This window comes from Mastomys coucha, unplaced genomic scaffold (assembly GCF_008632895.1).
Source record: "Mastomys coucha isolate ucsf_1 unplaced genomic scaffold, UCSF_Mcou_1 pScaffold5, whole genome shotgun sequence".
Taxonomy (NCBI): domain Eukaryota; kingdom Metazoa; phylum Chordata; class Mammalia; order Rodentia; family Muridae; genus Mastomys; species Mastomys coucha.
In genome coordinates, this window is record NW_022196911.1 from 42,835,491 (window position 1) to 42,862,471 (window position 26,981).

At 38.6% G+C, this 26,981-nt stretch overlaps 1 protein-coding gene and 1 long non-coding RNA gene across 5 annotated transcripts in view; one reads left to right on the forward strand and one right to left on the reverse strand.

The window, feature by feature from the left end:
- Sgcd (sarcoglycan delta) overlaps positions 1-26,981 on the reverse strand; it is a 973,571-nt gene that overhangs the window by 756,896 nt on the left and 189,694 nt on the right. The gene's annotated exons all lie outside the window — the stretch shown is intronic.
- The window catches only part of LOC116078611, a 78,447-nt gene continuing 69,567 nt past the window's right edge, over positions 18,102-26,981 (forward strand). The window contains exon 1 of the long non-coding RNA XR_004113607.1: positions 18,102-18,310. This is a non-coding gene — a long non-coding RNA (uncharacterized LOC116078611). The remainder of the gene's footprint in view (positions 18,311-26,981) is intronic.

Sequence of the window (26,981 nt, forward strand, 5' to 3'; positions counted from 1 at the left end):
CTGGGGCCAAAGAGAAACAGACAAGGCGTAAGAAAAAAGCCTTTGCCTTTCTGAACATAGTTCTGTGGTGGTTGGCAGCAGAGTTCATATCATCTTCCAGGATTTGTAAAGGTCGAGCCGCTGTTTCCCCTCCCAAAGCAAAATGATAACACCACTCAGTTCAAAAGCTGGTCATATCAAATTGCCATCTAATCATTTAATTAAAGCCCCATGCTGGCACCAGCCATCCTCGGGGCCCATTTTTCATTTGGGCACATTTCATTACACTTTTCAAAGCAAATTTGCCTTTTCAAAGGCAAAAAATGCAAATGACCAGCTTTGAAAGGAAATGCATGAAGCTCTGTGTAATGACTGGGTTCTTGGAAAGCAGTAACACACAAGCACACAGCCAGAGCTATCTATAGGGGAAGAAGGGGGGCTTATCAGCCCCATGGAAATGCAACCTAATATTTCATTACAGCACCACGATGCACACAGAAGTGAAATACCAAATACCAGAAAGTAAATAGCCTTCTCTGTCTCCCTAGCCAACATCATTTGATGACAGTTCTGAAAGTGAGTATATCCTTTGGCTGGGCCAGATGAGAGTGGACATTGATCAATGAAGGCATTTATAAAGTGTGGCCAGGAAAATGATGCAAACCTGAAACTGACCTGCACAGAAACAGGCGCAGGGACACCACCCCTAAAGGCCAATCAACATGGGCAATTAACAAAGAAATTCAAACACATTCCGAACAGTAAATGAGAGTGAGAAAGCATCCACTCTGAAACAGTATAGCTGACCCATTCCAGTGCTGTTCACAAGCAAGCAACAGAAGTGGTCTTAATGCTGGCATCACCACCGTCCCTATGTTGGTGGAGACTGTAGAAACCCTGCTACTCAGTTATGTGTGCTGTTTGCACCACGCATTATAAACCTAAAGCTCCCAAAAGTGGGAGGGCTTATCTCAAAGAAGACAGTCTGGTACAAAATGAAGAGCTGTCAATCCATCCTGTACCATTCAACGAAGAAATGAATCATGTCAGAAAGCCAGGTAAGTCCTTTAGTACCATGGAAGAACCATGAGGAACTGGAATAGTGACAGTGGTGGTGTGTTTAAGAGGCTCAGGCATAGTTCAGAACCACAGCTGTTTTGATTTGAGATCAACAGAAACAAGAACTTCTGACTAGAGATATCCACCGATACTTCAGCCATGGCTAATTAGCTCAGTTAAAGGCTCTGTTCTTCTCCCACAACAGTAAGCAGGTTAGCTCCTTTTCTCTGTGCCATGAACAAATACCCAACTTGAATCAACTTACATAAGGAAATATATGCTTTAGTGTGTAATTTGTGTGTATAGTTGCTCATTCATGGTGGAGGAGATAGGCTGTTAGGGGCAGATTATGACTGCCCGAACATGAGGTTGCTTGTTCACATCTGGACAGATCAGCAAGTATGGACCACAGGAAGTAAGATTCAGTTATAATTCTCAAGGCTCACCCACCACTTCCTCTAGCTAGATCCTACCACTCAAATTTCCATAAATCTCACAAATTGTACTATGAACTAGGGACCAAGTATTCAACACATGAGACAGTGAGGAATGATTGGCATCCAAACCAATATAGATGCCAATCCTGATAAACATAGCAGAGCAGATCCCATTCCAAATTTGGTATTCAGTTCTGAGTCCTGCCCTACCCAGAGATGTGGGAAAGCATTAGGGTGTACTGGGGCATTTGAACATGGCCACTCCCCATGTATCTTTTATCTCTAATTATAATAGAGTATTTTAATGTAAATATCTAAAAGAAAGGGCATATATCATAAACACATACATTTGGGGGAATTCTCATATGAACATATGTACTTATTCAACAGTTATGCAAAAGTCCTCAAATACTACCAACATCCATAAAACTCTCTTATCCCCTTTTAGGACAACCAGTGACTTGGCTAGGAATTGAAGGGAGATTGGTACTTGTTATAAACAAAAGCATAGACTATATCTTATTTTCTAAAATTTTTTAATGCCAATACTCAAGTGGTGAATTTTATCCATAGTATTGAGTTTTGCTATCTATACAGTTCATTTTCATTGATATATCACATTGTAAATATACTATTCTATATTAGTTGTGATATATTCAGTACTGAGATATTAGGAAGAATAGCTATTAAGAGCCCATAAATGTCTTTTAGTGGCAGATATTTTGACCTTGCCATTTAGATGTAAGATAAAAATTGTAATATAACACTTTGACATGTCTGTTTAAAATCTCTCACTCTAAAATATGAGACCCCTTCTTTTGTTTGGAGTGGAGTACGAAAGGGATGATGTTATTTCTTCTCTGTGTCAGACTCTCTCCCCATCCTCAACCCTGGGTCAGCTCTTTACATCTTGCCAAGTTCAAGAGACTAAGTCTGCTTGGAGAGAGATGAACAGCACATTAAAGGACCCCAGAAGCAGCCATGCAATACTAACAACACCTGTGAAAAGGTCAACAAAATAGGTGTTTATAACCTCATAAGAATTCTTTAAAGTAGCATTTTTTTTAAGTGAGAGGGTTTCCTGCCTCCAGCATAGGAATCAATACTTTTAACAGACTCTGACAATCTGAAACATGTCAAGTAGTTGTGGTTGTTGAGAACAAATATATACTGCTATGATCCAGCCATCAGGTAGATTAAAAAAAGGAGATAAATTATGTTAGTAGAAAGCTCAAGTATACAAGATTTCAGAATTCTTCCCACAGGCAGATGCACGGACATTTCTGAGACCTGTCTACCCATGACTTGTTTAACGAAGGAGGCATTTACCAAACTTTTGATTATAGAGTTTAGGGGTAAATGGCCTTAAGGTACTCTGACATCTGTGAGATGAAGCAGGTGTTAAGGTTGCCTCATATCTGAGACAACTGGTATAATTCTGTCTCTTCACTACGATGTTAGGCTGAGGACCAATATGATCTAAGATGCTGGAATCATTGTACAGGACAGTCTTTCTTTTGAACAGTTAGATGGTTTCCTCTCTTCCATTTTTAGGCTAAATGGGATGAGCCAGCAGGTATTGTAAGAAATGGGAATAGGTCAGGCAAACTAGGCAAAGGTTAAAGGACAGAGAAAGAGATAGTTTCTGATCATCTCCTTTTGTCCTAAATGGGTCTTCATCTTTAAGAAATTCCACTGGCTCTCTTATCCAAGTTAATAGATTCTCAATGTGAAAATTTCAGTACGAGTTGGGTATCCTGTTACTTACAGTCAAATTTTCAAAATTCAAATACCATTAGGCATAGACATTGTTAGGATACAAGGCATTCAATAGTAGAAACATGTTGAACATTGTCCCAGGTTCCCGAATGTTAAGACAAAAGAATGTGAAAGTATGTGGCTAAGAGTCCAGGCTAGAAAAACACTGGAGCACAGTGAGATACAGGAGTTAAGAGAACTTGGGATTCATCAAACATTTCTCTCCTGGGACAGATAATAAATATTTTGTTTTTTGTGGGCCTGAACATTTTAGTCCCAACTACTCTGACCTGGTAGCAGAGCTGGGATTCAGCGACAATCAGTATGAAAACAAACGAGTATGGCTATGCTACAAATTCACTGCAGCGTTGGACACTGGGATTGCAATTTTGTAAAGTTTTCACATACAATAAACTAATGTTCTCATTTTAACTTTATTTCAGTCATTCAGAGCTAAAACAACAAAAAAAGGCATTTGTTCATGAGTCATTAATTGTCTGAACTCGGAAACACACTGAATGGAACATTTCTACATATAGTCTTCTACCATATTTGAGGCATGGAATACTGAACAAACCACTTTTCTCAAATGGTATGTCATAAAGACCATTGCAATGCTTCTCTTACAATTTCATATCAACAAATAACTCACTTAATTATACTGAGCAACAAGTCTGATATAAAGTGCCCAATTAACACTAGCCATCTTTCTGAAAACTGATTATGAAGGCCGATCGAGGTAAAGTTGTACATTTTAAGCTTTGTGTGTGTTTTTTTAAATTTTATGTGTATAGGAGTTTTGCCTGTATGTATGACTGTACCACATACATGTATAAACTCACAGAGTACAGAAGACGGTGTCAGTCTCCTGAAATTGGAGTTTCAGATCTTCTTCATGTAGGTGCTGGAGAGGGACCCAGGCCTTCCAGAAGGACAGGAAATACTCGTAACCACCAAGCCTTCAGGCTATGTGGCTTAAAGAGAGAAGCAGAAATCAACAGAGTTGTATCTTGAGATGTTTGCAAAACTATTGGTTGCAAGGATAGATGAGAAAAGACCTACTTAAACTGACTTTGGGTGTACTGTGAATTTAGCTTAAAATGCAAAAGTAGCTTAGCATTTTCCACTTTGTTGCAATGTATCAGTGGGGTTTTATACAATGATTAATAGGGCAGAGAGGGAGGGGAAGAAAAGAAGAGAAAGAAGAGGATGCAGAGGAGGGAAAGAAGAGGTGGAGAAGGAGGAGACTTACTTGGCATATTTATTTTCAGGTGTCTACAATACATTTATTTAAAAACCGATTGTCTTAAATGTTCTCACTGAGCTGATAAAACTTTCAAAACCCATGGTCACTTCACTTCTGATATGAATTGCAACTGTTGGTTATAATAATTTATTCATTGATGAATTACTTCAACTAAACCTCACAGATTGTGCCTTTTTCTATGAGGCCAGATGATACCCCATCATATGGATGGTGGGACTAAGTCCCCCGACTGTATTTGTCAGGCACCCTGCTGGGTAACTGATAACCAAAAAACAGCTCAGTAAAGATTTGCATTTAAGGTGTCTTAAGGCCTCTAATTCTGTACACTACACCTCTTCCCACCACATACTAAAGTTTCTAACCCCAGCCTTCATCAACGTCAGAGGGTGCTAATGAGATGACTTATGGAAGGTTTGCAGCTCTTTGCAGAGAGGGCACTAAGCTGGATTTCTCTGGTCCATCATACAGAGAAACGAATTAGAGCTCACTTTTGTGTGGGTTGTTTGGGTTTTGGCTTTTTTTTTTTTTGCTAGAATTATGCAAATGAAAAGCAGAGCAGTTTCTTGAATAAGAAACTTGGATCCATATTAGTGGGAATAAACATGGGCAAAAGGAATTGGTAGTTTTTCTCCAAGTCCTGCTTCTGATTCAGTCAACCATTCATCAAGTAAAATAGATGTGTTGAAATACCACTGTGTGCTCCATAAAAAATTTAAAACATACTATAACTGAGATATTTGGAACAGGCCTGTGAGGAATGCCTCATTTTCTAAGTTTCAAAGATGAGAAAAAAAATGAGAATCTTACATCTTATCCAAGTTCATAGATCTCATAAGCTGTCAGGCTTCACTCTTATACTTGCTTTTCTGCCCTGTCTTTAAATCACAGTGACTAAAGAACTCTCTCTACTCAGGATCAGCATGTGCCTGCTACTGAAGTGGGTGGAAAATCAAATACCAGTATTGTTCCTGATTCTCTGAGCTCTTTGCTGGACACAATTTTGTGTATGTGTTGTTCTTTTAATGTAATTTTAATCTTTTTTCAAAGCACTCCTTCAAGATCTTTCTCCCTATCTAAGGTGGATATTTGGATGTGCATTTTACAGAAGGGAGATGAACCTGAAAAATGTCATGAGCCTATTTAATCTCCCCCATAAAAGAGAGAACTGAAACCCATTTTCAACCTGGTTTTGGTCTAAAGATCACAGTATTTTAAAATAACATAAAATTTTGAGAAAAATCATTAACATTTTTCTATATTCCAATTCTAATGCCCCTCCTGTGTGTGTGTGTGTGTGTGTGTGTGTGTGTGTGTGTGTGTGTTCACAGCCATACAAATATACAGAATCCAGAGGAATAGATTAGATACCCTGTTCTTTCACTCTATTTTATTGAGACACTCTCTATTTTATTTTACTGAACCTGGAGTGATGCTGGTGGCTAGAAATGGCCATCTCTTCTCTGCCTTCCACACCCAGTGCTGGATGGCAGGGATGTCTGACTTTTTTCATGGTTTCTGGGTATTTGAACACAGCTCTCCATGCCTTTTCAGGAAGTGCCCTTACCCGCTAAGCCATCTCTCCAACCACTCTCCTCATATCTAATCAAAAAGTTCATATTTTCTTAGGCAACTTCTTGTTGTATAAATGCATGACAAATCAGACTTTGAGGGTAGCATTTATGTATCTTAGAAGTCTTCATACACTATCAGTCTATAGAATTTACATATTTATGCTAATACTAAACAAAAACATGACAGCCAGGTCCCTTATCTGGTAAATGGGATGATGCCAACACTGCTGAATTATTTTAATAATTGAGAAAATACAATCAAAGCATTAACATCATAGTAGCTACCATATTAAGGATACTCATCACCATCTACTCTCCACATATTCCCACTCCTTGTATATACTAGTTTTCACTTCTACTGCTGTGATAAAACACCCGCCAAAAACAACTTGTGGAGAAAAGGGCTCCTTTCATTTCACAGGTTATAGTCAGAGCAGGAACTCAAAGAAGGAACCTCAAGACAAGAACCAAAACAGAGGCCAGAGAGGAATACTGCTTACTGACTTGCTCTCACAATTAGATTAACCTGCTTTAATATATGGGAAGGTCACCTGTTCAGGTGTGACACCTCCCACAATCATATCAACCATCAACCAATAAAATGGCCCACAGACTCTCCTACATGCCCATCTGACAGGAAACATTTTTGGAGTTGAGGTTCCATCTTCCCAGATGATTTCAGGTTGTGCCAAGTTTACATAAAACTGACCAGTGCATCACACCTCTGGCACAGATGTCTGCTGACAGATGGGAAGAATCACAACTAGTAATTCCTGACTTATTTCTGTTTTCAATCCTGCCATTCTTGCCAGGATCTCTGCCCCCATCTCAAAAGATATGTCAAACATGCAGTATTCTCAGAGATCTCACAAGCTCATCATCCCAGAGTGCCACTACCCTAGGTGATAACTACATTTAGTTTACCAGAGTAACATCTGAGAGAGCAAATGATGAGCAGTACTCACTGAATATTCCAACTGGTTTGATCAGCCACACATTTGGGAGCTCTACTATCACTCATCTGTTTACTGGCTGATGAACTCACAAAATGATTTTATTGTGGTTGTATAAAGAAAAATGCTAAATAAACAGGACTGTCTTGTTTTGGCATGAAGCTCATACTGATCAAGCTTCAAGTGTCAATCTTTCCATGCATCTCTAGAAAGACTGGGGAAGAAGGAATCAAGGACAGTACAATTGTATTTGAAATAGTGTTTCCTGCTATTATTAACAAAAAGTCTTCAAATTCACAAGTTTTAAATGTTCTGTAAGAAATATACACTTGGAACAGCAAAGACCTAGAATTCTCCTGTATAATGTCAGATTACATTCTCTTTTTTTGGTATTTTTATTCCTCTATTGTCTGGTTATAAAACTATTATAACATGCAAGATATTTATGAGAGTTAAATGAAAAAAATATACATGGCATTTAACACAATGTATGATATTTGATACAATGAATCAAAAAATCTACATGCCCCAAGTAAGAATATAGAGTCTTCTGTAAACCAATAGGCACTGTTTCCTGCTGCTGGAAATACCATCAGATACCTCTGTAAAGTGATTTCCTCTAAGTTGAAGAATATAAGCATTTCTTGGAAGTAGGGAAAGAGCTCATAGGCCTAAACAGTACACATAACTTACAAGAATCAGGAAATTCCTGAAACTTACAAGAGTAACTAGCAATCTTCACAATGCGATAAAAGCACTAAATAATAACAGAAGTAAGGGAGCCTGCCTTCAGTGAAGCTACCTACAAGTGTGCATGGAGTCGGAGAGATACAGTTTTTGTGAGTTCTCACTCTTACTGCAATGAACTTTTATATGATGCAGCTGCCTTTGATTCATCCATACTTCTGTAAAGTAACATCAATAAATTCATGGTTTCACTAAGCTAGACTTGAGTGGAATTATTTCTTTGGCCTGTCCACAGGGTGTTTTATCTGAGGTGAACAGATGCTTATTAATATTTTCCCAGAAGAACTCACACAACAGCCCCCACCCACACAACCAAAAATGAAGCCTTCACTCTACAATCATGACTGTGCATAATCTCGGGCTCTTATTTACTTTATCTCATAAATCTTCCAAATCCACCAACTGCCCTTTATTTCCCTTCTTATGTCTCTCTTTATTCTCCCTTCCTATCACTCATGTTCTGTGATCCTATGGCCTAGCTAGACACTGTCCTCCTCAATGCTATCTCTGACCCTAGCTTTTCTCCAGGTGACTTCCTACAAGTCAGTCAAAGTGATGTTTTATAAAGAAAATACCAGAATGTACTGCCTGGAATTTAAGCCCTACAATATTCCCCAATATTCCTAGAATGAGAACCAAAGGCTTACCATGGTCTTCCATGCTCTGCATAAGGTGTCTCTGATCATTCTCTAGCTATTGCTCATCTAGCTATCCATACTTCTTCCTCTGAGTTTCAGAAAATGCTTTCCTGCCCCCTTGAAGGGGCCTAGATGCTCTCTGGCCATACCACTGCCTTTTGCTTGCATTACTCACAGCAGTCTCATATCTTGACAGGCTAGAATTTACCCCTGACTTTCCAGACCAGAATAAACAGTACATGTCTTTTAGTTTTTTCTTTATAGAACTTAAGTAAATAACACTCTGCCCAATCCCATTTTTGGCCACAATTTTTCTTTCTGCACTCTGGTACTAGTGAACCATCATACTAAAAGACTGTTAAGAAATAAATAATTTATACACTTTCAACTGTATGTCACATTGAATAACATGCACATTGCATAAATCAGCATCAACTGGAACTCTAGCCCAGGTCTTGCTCCAGAGCATTCACACTGTATATGCTATCAGCCATTGCAGTTATAAAACAGTAAGTATCGTACATCAGCACTAATATACAGGAAAACCTTACTTCACCTAGTAACATCTCTGAATTGCAGGAGTAGCAACTTGGATGTAACAGAGAGTATAATACAGAGCTTGAAACATAAAATACTTACTTTAGTAAAAAGTACAACATCTACCGGGCAGTGGAGGCACACGCCTTTAATCACAGCACTTGGGATACAGAGTGATCAGAAATCACTCTGTATCCCAATATTTCTGATTTCGAGGTCTGGTCTATAGAGTGAGTTCGAGGACAGCCAGGGATAAACAGAGAAACTCTGTCTTGAAAAAACAAACAAACATACAAACAAAAAAGTAGAACATCCAGTAAGGGAATAGGGCATTACATCTTCATAACTTTGATAACAATATTTTGTTGTGGCTAATTGTTCTATTTCAATAGGAATATACTTTGTTTGTTGGGCTTTTAACATAGGACTTTATATATGCCAGGCGTTTCTATACTGAACTACCTAGCCACTTCTTATTTTGAGACTACTCTTTATGAAGTTTCCCAGGCTGGCCTTGAGGTTATGATGTTTTACTGCTCAGCTTCCTAAGCATTTATGATTATAGACATGAACTATTAATCTCAGACAAAGTTAGTATTTTATTTAACACATTGTTAGAATTTTATTTTATTTTATGTGTATGTGTGTGAGTATATATATGTGTATTATATATGTTCAAAAGCCCACAGAGGTCAACAGAGGGTATTGGATCCCCTGGAATTGGAGTTATAGGCGATTATGAGACACCATGGGTTGCTGGGAACCAAACCTAAGATTTTTGCAAGAGAAGTAAGAGCTCTTAGCTGTGGAACCATCTCTCCAGGACCAGTACCTAACCTCTTAATGTGTCTAATTTTTAAGTCATACTTTATCATCTGTACCCTTGAATAAGAAAATGTATCACACATATTGGCACTAACATATTCATAGTTTCAGGCACTACTAAAAGTCTTAGACTGTATGCTTTGTACATTTAATCAGACGTTAAATGTTTATGTGCATGCCTTTCTCATTATGGTGCAAATCATACATACCAGAGGCTCAATTTCATCAAAATAGAGCTAGGGACAACATAGGCATTCATTAGTTTTCAGGGAATTTATAAAGTTCTCTTCCTATGTTTCCTTTTCTCCATCCTTCTCTCCCTCCCTTCTGTAAATATGTAGTGAGCGTGTACCATATGCCAGTTACTGTTTGTATTAACAGTTTTCCAAATTCTATTTGAATGTTGTCATTAACAAGGACTTCATCAGTTCTGAAAAATCTCATTTGCAGTATTCTAAGTGACATTAATTCTTCTTCAAAATAAGGTGTAACTCATCTCTATGCAATTTTTCTATATCCCAGGCTGGAGAAATTGAGTCTATGGGTATAATAATATTAACAAAAAACTTTGGTGAACATTTATGAACCTGGATTGTTATTAATATGGAGGGATTTGCATCCATGCCACATGGTTCCTGTCCTAGATGAGGAAGAGGAGCAAGAAGAAGAAGGGGGAGGAGGAGGAAGAAGAAGGGGAGGTGGACGAGAAGGAGGAAGAGGAGGAGAAGGAGAAGGATAGGAGAAGAGAAGGAGGAGGAGGAAGAAGAGGAGGAGGAGGAAGGGAGAAGGAGGAAGAGGAAAAGGAGAAGGATGAGGAAGAAGAAGGAGGAGGAGGAAAAAGGGGGAGAAGGAAGAGGAAGTAGGAGAAGAAGAAGAAGAAGGAGGAGGAGGAGGAGGAGGAGGAGGAGGAGGAGGAAGAGGAGGAGAAGGAGAAGGAGAAGGAGAAGGAGAAGGAGAACACGAGAAAGAGGAGGAGGAGGAGGAGGAAGAGGAGGAGGAGGAGGAAGAGGAGGAAGAGGAAGAGGAAGAAGAAACTCTAAATAAAAGTCAAGTCCAAATCTAGTAAAATTGAAAAGTCTATCACAGTTGCTCTTAGATTGTGTGATATTATTTGTCTCTGGAACAAAATTATATGTTTACTAAAGGGGGAGGTCAAATGTTTATAGTTTTATCCTGGTACTAAACATGGAAGTTCTTCAAATGTATTTAATGAGCAAATGAAACAGCCATGGTTGTACCAATAGATTCCATGAATAGCCACTGAGGACAGTAGAGAAATTGGCTAGAGAAGGCTACAAGAGAACACTAGCATATCCAAGTGCTTACAGGGTTTCTGATAAAGCAGAGTAGACCAGGCTGATCCATGCAGGGCACAGTGAGACTGACTGGACCGAAGATTTAAGATGAATATTTTAGCCTAAAATGAAGAACGTTCTCTTACACTTTCAAACAAGTCAGTAGTAAAACAGACTGTTTAGAAGCATTGTAAGAAGAAATCTTGGCCATACACATCTGTGGATAGAGTTCAGGAATAAATGCATGACAAATCAGACTTTGAGGGTAGCATTCTCCATTTATAACTTGATGCAATAATAGAAGTATATCAGCAAAGTAGATATATACATAAAGATAGCCAACCATTGGACTGAGCACAGGGATCCTAATGGAGGAGCTAGAGAAAGGACACAAGGAGCTGAAGGGGTTTGCAGCCCCATAGGAAGAACAACAATATGAACCAATCAGTACCCTCAGAGTTCCCAAAGATTAATCCACCAACCAAAGAGTACACACGGAGGAACCCACAACTCTAGCTGCATAGGCAGCAAAGGATGGCCTTGTCACTCATCAATGGGAGGAGAGGCCCTTGGTCCTGTGAAGGCTCTAGGCCCCAGTGTAGGGAAATACCAGGATCAGGAAGCAGGAGTCGGTGGTGTGGTGAGCAGGGGGAGGTAGGGGGAGATAGGGAGTTTTTGGAGGGGAAACCAGGGAAGGGGATAACATTTGAAATATAAATAAAGAAAATGTGTAATAAAAAAATAGACGGTGGGACAATATATGATGACCGTGACAACAACAGCAAAGATGATGAAGATGACCATAATGACTGCAGGAGTGATGATAACAATGTTACAGAGTGTTTGCCAACGCCAAGCATTGGTCACATAACTCTCACAGCAACAAGTTCAAGAGGCACAGATGAGTTAGCCTACAAAGGTCAGAGGGCTAGCAAATGGTTAAGCCAAGGTTGAACAACTACAGTCTTACTTCTTAACTTCTATGGAAATTTCTTAAGGAATAAAATTACTGGGACTTTCTTCTCAGCTCTACTGTAGCTATGTAAAGAATTTAAACAAGGTACTTTTCTGCTGTCTGCACTTCAATGTTATGTGAAAAGAAAACGTACTAAGAACAATCTGGATGTAATATGAAATGAGCATGGAAAAAAAATGACTGTAGTTATCCACTGTGTGCACATTTTAATCTACCTGTGAACTTAAATCTAACCCAGGCAAGTATTACTTAACAATGAGACAGAGTGAAAAGTCCTCCCTAGGTGAGAGTTCCTCATTGTATAAACATCTTAGGGTGTGCTTACTCAGATTTAAATGGAAAAGCCCTCTGCACATGTATCTAGTTTATACAGAATCACTCTAATATATGTAAGCCACCATTGATCAAAATGCCGTGTAGTACAGGAGTTTATCTGCCTTAAAGCACTTGTCTGCTAGCTCTAACACAGGGTTACCTCTACTTACTATCTTTGGTATCTTCCTTCGGCTCTGTGTTTGTATTCATACGTCTGTGTCTAGTAATATTCTTATGCATCTTGGGCATTGTAAAAGATAATTTATATATGGAGCCTGTTAACTTCCTCTAAACAAATGCTTTTGTTTATTTTAACAAGCATTTAAATTGCAATTTGTTTAAACTCTAAATTATACCTCCATTGCTGTGAGCAGCTATTCAAATTCTTTATATTCTTTTTTGTGTTCAAAACTGTGCACTTCAGGGATCTGACAGAAATGTAAGGATTTTTCTTAAAAAAAAAAATTGGGGGCTCTTCCTAATGGTAAATTTTCTAAAAGTTGCTTTTCACCTTCCAGCATCCTACTTATCCTCAATTCTACTTTCCAGTTCCTCAAGCTAAATAGATTTGGGATTTCAGTAGTAATTAAATAAATAAAGCCACTAGCAAAGGCAGCTGTTGGCATGCCCTTCTATTAAGTATAAATTCCCCTACAATATCTATCTAAATTTTGTCCACTTTTCATTCTTTAGGATATATATTTATCCCATAAATCCTCTATTTTTCAGACTTATCATCTATGTATATATGGTAAGCGCATGTGTAGCCATGTTCCCATATTGTGAGAGTGCTTGTGTGTGTGTGTATGTGTGTGTGTGTGTGTGTCTGTGTGCATGACACACATACAGAGAGAGAAAGAGAGAGAGAGAGAGAGAGAGAGAGAGAGAGAGAGAGAGAGAGAGAGAAAGAGAGAAAGAGAGAGAGAGAGAACATGTGGAGCCCCAAGTTTGACATTGCGACCTTTCTCAATGGCTCATCACATCATTCTCTGGGGCATGGTCTCCCAACTCCAGATATAGCTTGGCTTTGTATGTTTATCTAACCATCTTGCTCCAGGATCCTTTATCTCTGCCATTGAAGTACTAGAGTTAGAGGAAGACAGAGAACACATCACCTGGCATATGAGTTTGAAGTAGGAAATTACATCTATTTTAAAAGTATAATAATAATATTAAATTCTACAGTGCATGAATTTGAAAGTAACCAGCTCAGTTCATGGTGTTATTGAGGACCAGGTACTGCTAGTTGAGTCATCTTATTCTTTTCTTTTTCAAACTCTCAGGACAAAAAAAGTTCTTATAGGAAAAGCCATTGCCAGGATATCAAAACATCGATAAGTGGCTAAATTAAGCATATGTCTTGTAAATCCATCTGTATTTCAACAGATCAAAATGGTGTCTAAGTGAATGGGAAAGAAGGCCAGAGTGATTAATGTAGCTCTAGCAACAGCCAGCCTTATGCTTCTTAAGCAGCCACATGCTTGTTTACTTATCTATAATTTGTTTATCTTTTGGGTTTGAATCTCAAATTCAGAAGGGGCTGTCAGATGAGAAATCCAATCCAAAGTGATTCTCTAAGCACACTTATCCTGGGGCAGACTCCAGTTTATTTCAGGCTGACAGCTGGCACCTGTTGCCTGCAGTGAAACACTTGCTGACACTGATGGAAAGAGACAGGTGGCAAGGCTGGCATAAATGCCACATTTGATTGATAAAGTGATCTAAGTATCGAAGACACTGAGAATGTCATTAGCAATCAAGGCTTGCACTGTGGAAACTTTGCAAGGGCCAACAAGATTGTAGCCCTTAAGTATCAACATATGTAGAGGTGTGTGTGTGTGTGTGTGTGTGTGTGTGTGTGTGTGTGTGTGTGTTTAATGTATGACTCAACTCAATGTAGTCTTCACCACTGAGGAGCAAAGAGCACTTGACCTGAAATCTGTGGTTCAAAGACTGGTTCAAATTCAGAACTGACTTCTAAGAATGTATGGGGTCCAGGAAACTCATAAGACCCATCAGCTTCTATTTCTACTCTCCTTTTTCTATTTGTTAAGCAGTGTATTCACTGTGATTAGGGAATCCCTGGCCTGGGAAATCTATCTCCATGATAAGTTTCAAACCATGGAATACAATCCAAAATAAATAACAACAATAAATCCAATCTACTATTATCAAACATGCATTTCTGAACTTTCAATGCAATGTCTACTTTGCCAGTCTACTTTCCCACTAAATTGTATGCTCCATGAGAGCAAAACCAGTGTTCTTTTTATCAGAGGCAATGAATAACTCCATATTCCTTTCTCCCATCTGCCCCGCCCAGCATGGAGGTCAACTGGACAGGACAGTTGTTCTGAGGAGCTCTGGATTCCTCCATAGATCTGTCTCTAAAATGTCTATTCCTCTTTGCTTTTTGTTTTGTACTTCTCTCTCATCTTTTTAGAGATCATTACGCATCTAGTGCTTATCCACTTTGGGATAATTTAATTGAATGTTCTGGCCTCTACTGTTTCTATTCTCCGAGTGATCATCTTTAAGGAAGTAGTAGTAGACCTGAATTCAATCCATGATTCCAGCACTTAACTTGTGTCCAACCTTTTCAGGTTCACTGTTCTCTCTTACTTGGCCTGTCCCTTTCCCTAAACATCAAGTCATTGCTTTGTGAACACTGGCTGAAGACAGATATTGCCCAGAAAGTTTTCCTTCCCTTAGATTCTTTTCATGGACAATCTTTTAGAATCAACTCCACCAAGCATTAGCTCACAGTCTCAGGCTGAGATAGGTTGAGTTGATGAGAAGACTGTATACCCACCCTGCTGTGAAAGTGTGGGTGAAGCAAGTCAACAACAGATTTAACTCTAAAAGCATGAGAAACACTGTGTCACCTTGAATCAAACCTTGTGTCACAGGTTTTCTAAACATTATAATAGAGATCAAATACTGAAAATCTAGTGATCATTTTCCACTACACTGATCAATACCTATTAACCATAAAGCATCCAGTTAACAAAACCATCTCCTTCAAAGAAATGGCAAAAAAACCAGAAAACATAGAAAGAAGCTGCCATGTCATCTCCAAAGCTGCTATAATTAGAAACACAACTTTACAAGTTTTCAGTGAGTTCTTCAGTTTGTCTGCTATCTGGATATTAAGTGTACTTCAGTATTAACTAGAGAAAACTCTTGTCCTACATAGTTTGGTTGTAGAAAAGTCCCTCCTTAAAGGGGCTTCTCACTGACACAACTCTGGGCATGTGAGCCCTATATCAAATAAGCAAGTCCATTTTCATTTTCTGCAGCCTACAAAGACAAAGTAATACTGAACCATTTTCCAAAACTACAGATATTGACACTCTGTACTAAGGTTGTCCTGGACTTCCTAAGGTTCTGTACTCAGCAACATTATCTAGCATAAACCTGAGATTTGTTTTGCAGACCCACATATTTCTTTCTGATGCTATATTGATGGAGCTTTCAATCAACATGCCCAGCAATTATTAATGAATCTTGACCAGTCAGAATCCTTCTCCCTGGAAATTGAGGCCTTGATATGTTCCAGAAAAGGGCAGAACACAGGAGATAGAGTCTCCAGTGTCAGCTTCATAATGTCTCTTGTGCTTAGATTACAATTTTATTCAGTTCTTCACTTGTGTTGAACTCAGATCTTAGTTCTTACTCAGTTCTGTGAACTTTGCACACAGCTGGTACCAACTCCTGTGGTTTTCAAGCAATGAGCTTTAATTGATATTATCTTCTTACCAGGGAATGATTGATGAAATAATCTTAATCACAAAATCTTAAGTAAACATGGACTTTATAAAATATGCTTCATGGGTGTCCTGACATTTTAATCCTAACACAAAATCTTCAAGGTATGTACTCCCATAATATACAAGTTCTTAGAAACTTTCTAGGAATTATTAAACTGACCTTGCAAAGAAGACCTCAAAGAAGAGTGAAGGTCTCTTGAGCTAAAACCATCCAATTGTTCACCATGTACTAGAGAGAGGGGGCAGAGATTAACTCATTTGATCACCTAGGCATCTAGTAACAACTGACACAACAGATCTCCAATGCCATATCTCACATTCAAAGCTGAAGGAACAATGTCCCATGTGTGTGATGTTAAATTCCAGTGGAAAAGAAAAGGGGCAGGGAGGAAATTCATACAGTGTATGATAGTACATACATATCTCGTGTCTCAGGACTTGGGAAGCTGAGGCAGGGATATCTCCATTTTAAGGCCAGTTTGAAGTACAAAGCAAGATACAGGAAGCTATTCAAAATAGCTGATTTGGGGATCTATTGTGTTTATGATTTTTTTTCTGAAACCAGTAAAAGCAAAGCCTTTCAACAAATAGCTAAATTTGTATGTCAGGTAGAGCAAGAAAGAATAAATATGTATAGTAGTTTCTGGTAAGTGCAAAACAAGACACTGAAAGAGGATGGGGATAAAGTGCTATGTGAATTGCTTTGATATCTAATAATGCAGCAAAAAGCCATCAAAACACCTGAGACAGAGTTATTTGAGGCAGAAAAATGTCAAGTGTTATCATGGTTGGGACAGGAGAAAACCAGATGTGTTTGATTAGGCATTTTTGGCTATAGAGTAACAGAGAAAGCAGCAGAGGAGAAACTGCACCATGCTGTTAAATGAGACCAGGTGACATACTGATGTTAAGGTGAGCTCCTATTCATGACCCTGTCAGTAGGGTAGTTAGTGTCCCTTCCCTTCCCATGATAGTTACTTATTTGCAAAAGAGAATGGAGGTGAAGCCAGAGAGGGGAACTGAAGGGTAGTTCTAAGTCCTGACATTATGTAGTGAGATAAAGATAATGATAGGATAAAAGCGACACTAATGTAAACATCTGCCTCCCACTGCCTAGATGCTCGCCAGAAAGGTCCAGATCCTCTTGGTTCAAATCAGTGTGAGAGTTCACAAATAATATCACCACTTCCAAAACCTGTGGATCCACCTGTATAGCTATTTTTATTTCCTGATTGACTCTAAAAAATGAAATAATATCTCTTCCATTTAAATTACACGATAGAAATAAATTTGAGAGTATGCGAAATGTTTTGCCTCACTGTGATTTAGATCTAATAGACACACAATGTTTGGTATTAATTTGATAGCACTGCTTTGATTATTCCTTCCCCAAACCAATAGCTACCAGAATCAGCTATTTTGAAAATGAGTGCATCAACGCATTTTCATTTAAAACAAATCAAAGTAACACACAAAACTCTGCCCCAGGATAAAATGTACACCTGTACTAAACTAAATATATAACTTAAGTTTATTCTTAGTGATGTGAAATTTGCCTAGGTTAGCTTCTGATGGGAGTAACTACTTGCTAATAGATACCCAGATAATATCCATAGAGTAATAGTTGCTACACAGTCTTTCCAACTTGAGCAAATCTATTTATTTTCTTGGGGGTAAACCTACAGTAAGGAAATAATTACACAGTGAAGTAATAAACAGTGTTATGCTACAGTAGAATAGTGCCACAGGAACACATAGGAGGCTTATCAAACTACTGGGTCAGTCTGCAGAGGAAATGATTTCCACTATGCTGAATATTTCAACCCCAAATTCATAGCCTGAAATCTTGACACTTAAGGGGATAGCATGAGGAGATAATGCCTTTGGTGGGTGATAAAGTCATATAGGAGCAGTGTCCACATGTATTGTATTGTTGTCCTTATAATAGAGGATCAAGAGGGAGTCCCCTCGCATTGCTTCTTCCATCATATGAGGACACAATGAGAAGGTGCTGTGTACAAACAAGCAAGTGGAACCTCTAAAGACACTGAACATTCTAATGCCATCATGAATTTACCACCACACAGAACCATGCGCTCAGAGTTGAAGTAGGCATCTATATCATCCTCCCTCAAACTTGGAGAACAACAAGAAGATGGAGCAGGAGGAATATACAATCCAAGGTAGTGCTGAGGAGTGCTATATAACTCTACATACTGGACATGCCATGCCCACTGTACTCCTGAGCTCTCTGTATCTGTGCTGACCTGTACAAGTGTCACAGCAGAGTCCATATACATTCCATCATTGATAATGGGAGTGGTCATGAGGTCACACATTCCCCTTAGGAGCTAGTTAATGGTGGTGAGGGGAGGGTGAGCCATTCTTCTTCAGGGATAAAGTCATTATTAAGTTGCTTATGCTCTTATAAATCAACACCTACCCATACTCATACAAGTAAGTCTAACCTCAAAAAGTCACAGATACCTCCACCCAAAAACCCAAAATATAAGAAAGTAATAGGAGACCCTTTGAGAAGAGGAGAGCTTCAGAGGGATTGCAGAGGGATGAGAGAGGGTAACAAGGGGGAGAAGACTAAAATATGTAATGCATTCATACATCTGTCAAAGAGTGACAACACTGACTTTTTAAAACAATGCACCAATTTACAATATTTTGATAAACTAGCTCAAGAAGACAATGGGAATTGACCTAAGGGAAAACAGATAGCGGGTGTCTGAAAGTAAAGCTGAGCTCAGGCTTTCTCATCTTGAATCTGGATACTCATGGTCAAATAAAAACTAAGGATAGCAAACATACTTCCAAGCTTATTTAACCTGGAATGCACTCAGTGTCAAAATGCTACCAATACTTGCTCTTCTCAATTAAGAAAATGTATTACTAGTAGGAAACCAGAACTTCGTGTTCTACACAAATGGATCATCCTGTTCAATTTCTTTTATTTCCCAAACAATTTGAAAAAGAAAAGAGACAATTCTCTCTCCCAACCCATCTGTCTCTGTCACTTTCCCTCTCTCTCTTTTTCTCATGCTCACACATGTGAGCATGAATACACACAGTCTCACATACACATGTGTGAACCCACACAAATTAAAACTTAAATACAATCCTGTGCTAAATAGGAACACCTGAGTTGGTAACAGTAAGCAACTTCAAAGACAGTAACTACAGAAGGATTCCAATACTTCTGGTGTACGCACAACTGAGATACTTCTGGTGTACACACAACTGAGATACTTCTGGTGTACGTACAACTGAGTCTATTTAGGTGGAAATTTACTCACTCAAGTGTTTATCTTGTTATAATAAAAATGAAAAAATAGCCCATTAAGATGCTGAAATGATTTTAAACAAACATTTAGATATTTTATATTTTTTCCTATTTTCTCATGTGTCTCCATGGAACTTGAGATACTGAAGCATAAAAGAGCAAGTTCTATTCACTGAAAATAACACAAGTACTTTTGCTGTTAAAAAAAAAGTATTTTAGGATACTAAGAAGTGCTTTTCTTTTCTTAGCTGTTTAGTAATTTTAGCTTTCCTATGATTTGTTTCAGGTAGCTTGAGTATAGGAACATAGTCACACAGCCCAGGAAGAATCCATATATAAACACGTGTAAGCCGGGCAGTGATGGCGCATGCCTTTAATCCCAACACTTGGGAGGCAGAGACAGGGAGATTTCTGAGTTCGAGGCCAGCCTGGTCTACAGAGTGAGTTTCAGGACATACATGGCTACACAGAGAAACCCTGTCTCAAAAATCCAAAAAAAAAAAAAAATGTGTAAATGTTAGGCTATGCTAAATATCATAGAAGACTAGAAGGTAAGGGAAGGAGATGGAGAAGTATATATGAAGTACTTTCAATTGTTAACTTCAAAAACAAGATTTTATGAGGCTTAGCATATAACATACAAATATCAGAGACAATAGTGACTCACATTATTGTTGCTCAATGAACTCTTACATTAAAGTCATTCCAATTAATGAGAGCAAGAATGCATTAACTCAGAAGTTTTCAATGGTTCTTGGTAGAATTAGATACTATGAAAATCTAGCATCTGCAAAAATATATGAATGGAAAAGAACCACCTATTTCAGTTTCCTAAATAATGATATTTGAATATTAACTTCAGAAATACTCAAATAGAAGTTTGTTCATTATGAAAAATAAGATCCCATTCTTGGCAGCTAAGTGGTCTTAATCTAGACTTACTCCATTCTCTGAGAATGAAACTCAAAGGATGTCCCAGGGAAGGGAGTCTGCTAAAGACCACTTACATGATCCACAATTCGGCCATCACAGAACCAATTGTGTGCTTCCTCTGCAAAATCTCCTCCTTTGCTTGCTGTCTGGTGGCTGCTAAACAAATGCATTTGGCATCCACACTTCCACAGAGTTCTCAATGGATTAGGCAAACTGCTTTGGTTATTGACATTTTTAGATCCTATAATATCAAAGCCTCCTCATTTCTTGTATGTTCTGTATCATCACCCTAGTGACACAAAGCCGTAAGTCATTATTGGCTTCCCACGTGCTATGTGCAATGCAGATGATGGGGAAGAATAGTTTCTTAGCCTGAGAAAGTGTGGCCATAGCTTAGGGGACAAAGTGTGCAAATGTAAAGACAACAGTTTAGATTCGAGAAACCACAGTTCCTGGTGAGCACAGTGTCTCGCCTATACATCCAGAGATATAAAGTGAGAGACCAGAAATCCTGGTTAGCTAGACTAATTGAATTGGTAAATTCTGAAATCAAGTTAGAGGCCCTGCATCCATATATAAGTGGAAAGTTATCTAAAAAGCTACCTGACATAAACTAACCTACATTCACACACACACACACACACACACACACACACACACATGCGTACACACATGCACAAGCACACACACACACATGCAAAGCACTTTCTAATAAGAAACACTGGTATAGAGAGTCATAAAGGGCACAGAGAAGACATATTTAGCCATTACACATTCTCACTTCAAATAATAAAAATGTGTTTTAGTGATATAAGCAAAACCCAATAAAAGCTAATCATTCAACATCTACGATGTTGGAAACATGACTTAGGAGAAAAACATGGGCTTTCACAAACAAAGATTTTTCCTAAGAAAGAAGAATAGGATATGCTGAAAAGTAAGCAAAGCAAGTTACCATGCACACACAGTGACGTCGGAAGATGAGGTGGAAATGTTCCACAGCCATCCATAATATGCACATATAACTATTTCTTGAATGGAAGATATTGAAGGAAAGATGTAAATCAGTTGGGAGGGCCATACAGGTAGGGACAGTTTTGATTGAAAAGGGGAGAGCTGGGAAGTTTGTTCGGCAGAGCAATAGGACCATACCTCGAAGGTGACAAGAGTCACAAGGTTTATGAAGAAGGATCCAGATCTATATTTAGAAGAATAGCAGAAGGGATCACATGGAAAAAGTCTGAACAGAAGAGATCAGCCAGAGACATTACAGCAATAGTTCAGATTTAGGTGACATATGGATGAAATGAATCAATGGTAGTAACATGAGGAAGTGGAAGCTCAGCTGGTAAGTGTAAGGTTTAATTGCCAAGTGTCTTGAGGGAGAGGTGGACAGAGAATGGGAAATTAATATCCTTGTTCTACAATCACTGAGTTCATAGGACATATTTATCAAGAGTTTGAAGATGGAGTCTCTACTGTTGGATGAGAGGGTTCATCATAGCCAAATAATAGGGCCTGTGTTCACACTTGGAGGGGCTGGAGATGAGCCAGGGAGAGAAAAATACAGCACCAGCTTTGCAGAACCATCTTGTCATCCCAAACAAAAGGCCAGCATTTCAAGTACAACAGTAAAAGTATTCCTGCCAACTGAAGCTGGGGATGGGGTACTAACCCTACTAACAAATGAGTCTAGGAGGTCATTATTTGACAGAATAAAAATAGAAAAGGAATCCTTTCCTGTTCCCTTTGTGGCTCTGTGTCACTTAAAATTATTATAATGAGCCAATATTATTTTTAATCTTAAAAATGAAAGATTAGAAAGTAATTAAAAATATATTCACAGTTCAAAAGAACCCCTGACTCAATCTCAGAAAGATTTACAATATGAAAAGAATGTCCTTGAAGATGCTTACTTTTGGTCATTGCATAAAATATGCCTAATTTAATTTATTTCCTCTTTAATGTTACTTCAAAATTTGAAAGAGAGAAAAAATTCAATTTTTAAGTTTTTTTTCTTTTCTTGTTATTGAGTGAAACTTTAAAGGCATTCACATTTCCTTTTACATATACTATGTTTGTTCTTTCCTTTAAAAGAATAAAAAGAAACCACTTTTATTCGCCCACATATTAAGATTCAATTGCTTAATACATAATGCCATCCAAGCCTAACTTTGAAAAAGCGATTCAATTCCTGCATTAGCAATTCATTAAAAGTCAGCTCCATAAAGACCTTTCATTACAACTTGTATATCTAATACACAGAGCCACCTAGAATATATAGCATCAAGAAAAAAAAAAAAGGTTGCATTCTAACTTTCTATCCCTAAGCTCATCAATGGTAAAGGTCATGAAATGTTATTTGAGAAGAGTTGAGGTTATTCACAATTGCCTGCTTATACCTATTTTATGGAGACAGGATTTCATTCTTTGTGGTACAGACCTGAGGCTTTTTATATGCACAGTCCATCCATTATTTTTTATTAGTATTCATTTTTCATGGTTATTAAAGAAACAAAAGTTCAAAGTAGGAAAATTATAAAATATCAAGTGTTAAGAAAATTGAAAGCACTGATACAAAAAGAAGAAGAAGAGGAGGAGGAGGAAGAGGAGGAAGAGGAGGAGGAGGAGGAGGAGCAAGAGGAGTCAATGGCACCTGGAAGTGGGCCTACTGCTCACAGTTAGCATGTCAGCTTCCTGAGGAACATAATTACCAGTCTAAACACTCGCAGCAGGAAAGAACAGGAGACCCTGATACCATTGGGTAAGACCACTACACAGGTTTGCTTTTGCACAGATGACAGCATAGCCACAGTGATGCTCCCAGACTAGCAACCCTCCCAATCAAAATACACGCCAGTCCTTCTTTTTCCCTCGCAACTACATCCTCATCCTGGCCTAGCCTCACAATAGTAAGTTTAAACTTTATTCAGGCACTCATTTAAGGGATGGTTCTCATTTTCTTCTAGTATCGAATCAAACAGTAAGTCTCTGCTTCCCTGCTTCCTTCAGAGTCCTGCAGCTAGAGCTCTGACCCAGAAAATGAGAGCCATCCTAACCCTTCCTGTGGCAATATGATTCTCCAGTATTTAACTGTTCTACTACAGACACATTCTCACTGGTCCAGCGGTGGAGAGACCAAGATGGCAATAGCATAGTCATCATATACTGGGATTCTTTCTTCCTTTTTACTGTGACATGAGTAAGAGTGAAGAGAACTAACACTGACTGGATGATTAACTATTCTGCATTCATAATTTCAAGTACTTTCCTTGTTTGAACTAATGCCAGCCCTATCTTGATCCTATGAAGGGGATATCACCACTTCAATTCAAAAGACAGGGGACGGAAATATAAAAGCAAAGCCTGTTTTTAATTGAATATTTCCAACCATGGCAATATTAGCATGCTAAACAGAATGATGCTTTGTTACAGTGAACTAATTGGTGCACTGGAAGAGATGAGTGAGCACCAAATGTCTACTACCGTCCAGAGTGTGCCCAGCTCTGGCTTTTCTGTGACACCTGAACATATCTCCAAACATTTTAAATGAACTCAGGGGAAAAATTATCAGCTACTAAAATCCACAATTTAAAAGATTAGTATTATTTCTTTTTGAAATTTGAAACATGTCTATGTAACTATTAATTTATTTTAGATACTTTTCAACTGTCTCATAATGTAGCTCAGGATGGCCTGAAATTCACTGTAAACCTCACACTGGTTTTGAATTCCCTATATCTCTGCCTCCACATCTTTATTGTTGATATTAGTAGTCTGCACAACATAACATATCGGGCAAAACCTAAAACTTCCATAAGCATAAATTTTAGTAAGCACAAAATACACACTGCTATTTATTAAGTATTTCCTATTGGGAAATCTTTCCTTTTTTTCCAAGTTTTTGCTATTGAAAATAATTCCACAAGGAATATCTTTTCATATAGCTTATATTCTGTTTATCCAACTTTGTTGCTTAGATGGAATTGTTAGAAAAAGGAATTACTGAGTCACAGGGTAGTTTTATGTTTTAGAAAACAGTGCATGTATCCTTTATTTTGACTTTGCGCATCAACTTGTCCCACTAATACAGCTAAAGAAGACATGTGACACAACTCACTGAACAACTTAAGTTTATTACTAGTCAGTTGCTAATGTATTGTGTTAGCTAAACCTTTGCTACATTTGAATTCTACACTTGGGCATTTGTAATCAATTTCCTGCATGCACACCTAAACAACCTTGCATCACCAAAATAAAGAGCAGGTGGGATAAAGTGCCTGGACTATGACACTGAAATAGATAATAAGGCTAAGGAAATTGGAAGATGGCGAGGGCTTCTTATCAAACATAAGGACCCATGTTCACATTCCCAATGCACATAGAAATTCAAATGTCACAGTGTGTATACCATAGTCCCAGCACTGGGAGGCAGAGAGAGGAGGAAAACTGGAGCTTCCTAGCCAGACAATCTAGTCAAATCAGTGAGCTCCATGTTCTGTGAGATACCCTGTCTCAAAAGCAAAAGAAGACACCCAACATCAATCTACACACACACACACACACACACACACACACACACACACACACACAGCCTAAAGAATTTTCATTTTCATAGAGGACGAAGGAGGTTGAAGAACAGTCACCCCCTGCAAACTTCTGTCTCTGTAGAAGCTCAGAATACAAACTTCAAGGAAATAATGGCTTTGTTGATATGCTCACAGAGGCTACCCAGCTGACACTGAAATGACGTCCTGCTGAATTCGTTTTAAATGCAAAATGTTGCTAACTGCATTTAGTTCTTAAAACTTCTGAATTTCATAGCTCAGCCTTGCCTTCCTTATCACATAATCAGGAAGAAACAAGAAGTACCTCATTTCATAAAGAAGTACTGAGTATATCTTATAATTTGCTGAACACTGTACCGAAAGTGGTAACTACTGCTTGTATTGTAGTCATCATTCATAGACACAGCCCAAGGCATCCTAGGCAGAAGAATGTAAGCTGGAACTAAAATTAGTTGCTGTTGGATGGAGATGATGTAGGGACAGGGACACTGACTTCTGATTGAAAGGTGCTGCTCAGTTTCTCAAGACATATGTCACTAGACACATTACTGGCCTGGAACAAGATCTAAATTGAAAGTTTTAAGTGCAGATCTCCAGAATGCATACAGCTCTTTATAAAGTTCAAAAGAAAATCATGAAGTTCAGCCATCTTATGTCAGGGACTACCTGCAGTTAAGAAAACATCAGACTGCATTAGGGTGGCCTTTACATAATAGCCAGTTTCCTTAAAGAGGGCAGGGAAGCTGGTTGGAGCACATGGACAAAGTGCCACGAAACTCTGGAAAAACAGAGGGAGGAGAGGTAAAATTAAAGCTTCCTGGCCACAAACCACTGTCATCCAGGGAATGAAAGAGAAAGCTAGGTTGGGCTTCCTTCCTGGAGCCTTCAGGAAGAGTATAGCCCTGCCACCACATAGATTTCCACGTTCTGGATTCAAGAATCATCACAAAGCACATCTTTTTGCTAGAAGCCATCTGGATGAAGTACTAAGCTGTTACAGATGGATGAAATTACCAGCTCAGGACAAGGATGGAGCAATTATAGTGACAGAAAACCATGGACTAAAATTCGTTAAGAAATTGTATCAGCCTTAGAAAATATACATCAGCATCTGAAAATGGAGTTTCCATCTTTCATGTTGTTGACCTTAAACTCACTATGTAGCTAAGGATGGCTTTGTATTTCTTTCATTAATGAAATATAATTGACATTTCTTATTTCTTTTAATTTATTGGTTTCTCATATGATCTATCCCACCCACAGCCTCCCTCCCTCCATTCTTCCCCGATGCCTACTTCCCCTCCCCAAGATCCACTGCTTCTCTGTTTCAGAAAAGAGCAGGCTTCTCAGTAATATTAGCTGAACATGGCACAACAAGTTGCTACAAGACTAGGCACAGACACTCATATCAAGGCTGGACAGGCAACCCAGTAGGAGCAAAAAGATCCCAAAAGCAAGCAAAAAGCCAGAGAAAACCCCCACTCCTACTGTTAGGAGTCCCACAAAAACTCTAAGCTAAATAACCATAAGGAAAATGCAGAGAACCTGGTGCAGTCCCATGCGGGCTCTGTAATTGCTGCTTCAGTCTCTGTGATCCCCTTTGAGCACTGCTTAGTTGATTCTGTAGGCCATGTTCTTATGATGTCCTCAATCCTTCTGGCTCCTACAGTCCTTCTTCCCCACTCTTCTTCGGGGTTTCCCCTAAGGTTTTGCTGTGGGTCTATGCATCTGGTCCCATCAGGTGCTAGAAGAAGCCTCTGAAGATGATTAGACTAGGTAATGATCTGAGTACAGCAGGATATCATTAGGAATCATTTCATTTACTTTTTTTTTTGCCAGCTGTGTTTGGTACTTGTAGGACCTTAATGGCCCAGGATAAAAAGGGGAATATTGAGGAGAATTTCAACTCTGGATATCTAACATGAAGAAGGCAGGCTTTGGCTCCCTCCCCTCTCCCAACCTGGTGCCAGGAAGTCAGCTGTCCCACTATCAACTCTAGTAAGAATTTATTACCCCAACAGCTATCAATCAGGCTTCACTCCTTATTTGACCTTATAAGGT